Raw genomic sequence first — 5,407 nt, 5'->3', positions numbered from 1 at the left:
TACAAAAAGCGTTTAGGACCCGGGCAAATTACTTAGCCTGGCCCCTGGCAAGGGCGGTGGATTCCACCTCAGGCAAAGACATTGAGAATCATTGCAACAGGCCCCTCCCTGAGAAGATCAACAAGAACATCCAGCCAAGACCAAGTTCACCAATCAATAAGAACTGAAAAACTTCAGAGCTACGGGGATACAGCATATAGAATTCATGGCTTTTTTCCTATGATTCTTTAGTCTTCCAAAGTTAAGTTTTTTTAGTTTTTTTTTCTTATTCTATTGTTTAAATTTTTCCTCTTTCCTATTTTAACCTTTTTTAAACTATTTTACTTATGAATACCTCTTCAAAAATCTTTCCGATTGTCATTGTTATAGTCATATTTTATCCCTTCAATTGTATTTAACCTTATTTTTTAGATACATATAAGTTTTTCTTTAAAATTTTGGGATACAGTTTCCTCTAACAATCAAAATATACCCTAAATCTAGTGTATGGTTTTGTTCTAATCTCTAGCCTAATCAAATTCTCTCCTTTTATTTCTTCTTTCAACCAACTTCTTATCAATTCCTTTTTTAAAATCTTTTTTAATTTTCATTTTTACAGTATCTTTACAGTCATATTTCATCCCTCCATTGTGCTTACCCTTATTTTTGTGTGTATGTGTGTGTGTGTGTGTATATATATATATATATAATATATATATATATATATATATATATGTATGTATATATAAAGAAAGGAAGGAAAGAAGAATATATTCTTCTTTCCTTAAAATTTTGGGAGGCAGTTTCTTCTAACAGACCAAAATACACCCAAAATCAAGTGTGTGGCTCTGTTCTATTCACCAGTCTAATTATATATATATATATATATATATATATATATTCTTCTCCCCCTTTCTTCTCCCCCTCTGTTTCCGGTCTCTTCTGATTTGGTTAATGTATATTTTTCTGGGGACATTTCTACCCTTTTAGTATTTTGTTCTCTCATTTTTCTATTCTTCTCTGGATAAAATGACAAGGTAGAAAAACTCACCTCAAAAAAAAAAGAATGAGAGGCAGTACTGGTGGCTAGGGACCTAATCAATATGGACATTAGTAAGATGTCAGAACTAGAGTTTAGAATGACAATTATAAACATGCTAGCTGGGCTTGAAAAAACCATAGAAGATACTATAGAATCCCTTTCTGAAGAAATAAAATCCCTTTCTGGAGAAATAAAAGAATTAAAATCTAAACAAGTTGAACTCAAAAAAGCTATTAATGAGGTGCAATAAAAAATGGAGTTTCTTACTGCTAGGATAAATGAGGCAGAAGAGAGAATTAGTGATATAGAAGACCAAATGATGGATAATAAAGACACTGAAAAAAAGATAAATAACTACTGAACCATGAGGGGAGAATTCAAGAGATAAATGATACCATAAGCAAAACAATATTAGAATAATTGGGATCCCAGAAGAAGAAGAAAGAGATGGGGGGGGGCAGAAGGTATATTGGAGCAAATTATAGCAAAGAACTTCCCAATATAGGGAAGGGAACAAGCATCAAAACCCAGGAGGCACAGAGACCCCCCTCAAAATCAATAAAAATAGGTCAACACCTTGTCATCTAATAGTAAAACTTATAAGTCTCAGAGACAAAGAGAAAATCCTGAAAGCAGCTTGGGACAAGAGGTCTGTAACATACAATGGTAAAATTATTAGATTCACAGCACACCAATCCACAAAGACCTGGAAGGTCAGACAGGACTGGCATGATATATTCAGAGCACTAAATGAGAAAAATATGCAGCCAAAAATACTGTATCCAGATAGGCTGTCATTGAAAATAGAAGGAAAGATAAAAAGCCTAAGGACAAACAAAAACTAAAAGAATTTGCAAACACCAAACCAGCCCTATAGGAAATATTGAAAGGGGTCCTCTTAGCAAAGAGAATGCCTTAAAGTAACAGACCATAAAGGAACAGAAATAATATACAGTAACAGTCCCCTTACAGGCAATACAGTGGCACTAAATTCATATCTTTCAATAGTTACCCTGAATGTAAATGGGCTAAATGCCCCAATCAAAAGACACAGGGTATCAGAATGGATTAAAAAAACAAGACCTATTGATATGCTGTCTGCAAGAAACTCATTTTAGACCCGAAGACACCTCCAGATTTAAAGTGAGGGGGTGGAAAGCAATTTACCATACTAATGGACATCAAAAGAAAGCTGGAGTGGCAATCCTTATATCATATAAACTAGATTTTAAGCCAAAGACTATAATAAGAGATGAGGAAGGACACTCTATAATACTTAAGGGGTCTGTCCAACAAGAAGATCTAACAATTTTAAATATCAATGTCCCTAACATGGGAGCGCCCAATTATATAAACCAATTAATAACAAAATAAAAGAAACACATCAACAATAATACAATAATAGTAGAGGACTTTAACACCCCCTTCACTGAAATGGACAGATAATCTAAGCAAAAGATCAACAAGGAAATAGAGGCTTTAAATGACGCACTGGACCAAATGGACAGATGGACCAGATGGACATTACAGATATATTCAGAACATGCCATACACATTTTTCTCTAGTGCATATGGAACATGCTCCAGAATAAATCACATCCTGGGTCACAAATCAGGTCTCAACCAGTACCAAAAGATTGGGATCATTCCCTGCATATTTTCAGACCACAATGCTTTGAAACTAGAACTCAACCACAAGAGGAAAGTTGGAAAGAACTCAAATACATGGAAGCTAAAGAGCATTCTATTAAAGAATGAATGGGTCAACCAGGAAATTAAAGAATTTTAAAAATTCATGGAAACACATGAAAATGAAAACACAACTGTTCAAAATCTTTGGGACCCAGCAAAGGCAGTCCTGAGAGGAAAGTATATAGCAATACAAACCTTTCTCCAGAAACAAGCAAGGTCTCAAACACACAACCTAACCCTACACCAAAAGAAGCTAGAGAAAGTAGAGCAAATAAAGCCTAAACCTAGCAGGAGAAGAGAAATAATAAAGATCAGAGCAGAAATCAATGAATTAGAAACCAAAAGAAGAATAGAACAGGTCAATGAAACTAGGAGCTTTTTCTTTGAAAGAATTAATAAGATTGATAAACCCTGGCCAGACTTATCCAAAAGAAAAGAGAAAGGACCCAAAAAATAAAATCATGAATGAAAGAGGGGAGATCACAAGTAACACCAAAGAAATGCAAACAATTATAAGAACATATTATGAGCAACTATACACCAGCAAATTTGACAAGTTGGAAGAAATTGATGCATTCCTAGAGACATATAAACTACCAAAACTGAACCAGGAAGAAACAAAGAACTCCAACAGACCCATAACCAGTAAGGAGATTGAAGCAGTCATCAAAAATCTCCCAAAAAACAAGAGCCCAGAGCCAAACAGCTTCCCAGGAGAATTCTACCAAGCATTTAAAGAAGAATTAATTCCTATTCTCCTGAAACTGTTCAAAAAATAGAAATGGAAAAAAAAACTTCCAAACTCATTTTACAAGGTCAGCATCACCTTGATCCCAAAACCAGACAAAGACCCCATCAAAAAGGAGAATTATAGGCCAATATCCCTGATGAACACGGATGGAAATATCCTCACCAAAGTACTAGCCAGTAGGATCCAACAGTACATTAAGAGGATTATTCACCATGACCAAGTGGGATTTATTCCTGGGCTGCAAGGTTGGTTCAACATCTGCAAACCAATCAATGTGATACAATACATTAAGAAAAGAGAGAACAAGAACCACACGATACTCTCAATAGATGCTGAAAAAACATTTGACAAAGTACATCATCATTTCTTGATCAAAACTCTTCACAGTGTAGGAATAGAGGGTTCATACCTTAATATCATCAAAGCCATCTATCAAAAACCCAAAGTGAATATCATTCTCAAAACGGAAAAACTGAGAGCTTTCCCCCTAAGGTCAAGAACAGGAAAGGGATGTCCACTATCACCACTGCTATTCAACATAGTACTAGAAGTCCTAGCCTCAGCAGACAACAAAAAGAAATAAAAGGCATCTGAATCAGCAAAGAAGAAGTCAAATTTTCCCCCTTTGCAGATGATGATACTTTATGTGGAAAACCCAAGAGACTCCACTCCAAAATTGCTAGCACTCATATAGGAATTCAGTAAAGTGTCAGGATATGAAATCAATGCACAGAAATCAGTTGCATTTCTATACACCAACAACAAGACAGAAGAAAGAGAAATTAAGGAGTTGATCCCATTTACAGTTGCACCCCAAATCATAAGATACCTTAGAATAAACCTAACCAAAGAGGCAAAGAATCTATACTCAGAAAACTATAAAGTACTCATGAAAGAAATTGAGGAAGACAAAGAAGTGGAGAAATGTCCCACGCTCATGGATTGGAAGAATAAATATTGTGAAAATGTCTATGCTATCTAAAGCAATCTGCACATTTAATGCAATCCCTATAAAAATACCATCAACTTTTTTCAAAGAAATGGAACAAATAATCTTAAAATTTATATGGAACTATAAAAGACCCCAAATAGCCAGAGGAATGTTGAAAAAGAACACCAAAGTTGCCATTATCACAATTCCAGACTTTAAGCTCTATTACAAAGTAATCATTAAGTAATCTATTACAAAGTAATCATTAAGACAGTATGGTATTAGCATAAAAATAGACACATAGATCAATTGAACATAATCGAGAGCCCAGAAATGGACCCACAACACTATAGTCAACCAATCTTTGACAAAGCAGGAAAGAATGTCCATGGAAAAAAGCCTTTTCAACAAACGGTGTTGGGAAAATTGGACAGCCACATGCAGAAGAATGAAACTAGACCATTTCCTTATACGACACACAAAAATAGACTCAAAATGGATGAAAGATCTCAATGTGAGACAGGAATCCATGAAAATCCTTGAGGAGAACAAAGGCAGTAACTTCCTCAACCTCAGCGATAGCAACTTCTTCCTAGAAACATTGCAAAGGAAAGGGAAGCAAGGGCAAAATTAACTACTGGGACTTCATCAAGATAAAAAGTTTTTGCACAGCAAAGGAAATAGTCATCAAAACCAAAAGACAACCAACAGAATGGGAGAAGATATTTGCAAATGACATATCAGATAAAGGGCTACTATCCAAAATCTCTAAAGAACGTATCAAAATCAACACCCAAAGAACAAATATCAAGAAATGGAAAGAGGGGGCGCCTGGGTGGCTCAGTTGGTTGGACAACTGCCTTCAGCTCAGGTCATGATCCTGGAGTCCCGGGATCAAGTCTTGCATTGAGCTCCCAGCTCCATGGGGAGTCTGCTTCTCCCTCTGAACTTCTCCTCACTCATGCTCTCTCTCACTGTCTCTCTCTCAAATAAATAAATGAAATCTTTAAAA

Source organism: Mustela erminea, chromosome 5 (genome assembly GCF_009829155.1).
Source record: "Mustela erminea isolate mMusErm1 chromosome 5, mMusErm1.Pri, whole genome shotgun sequence".
NCBI lineage: Eukaryota > Metazoa > Chordata > Mammalia > Carnivora > Mustelidae > Mustela > Mustela erminea.
The sequence above is the reverse complement of the archived record's forward strand: the minus strand, read 5'-3'. Positions refer to the sequence as shown.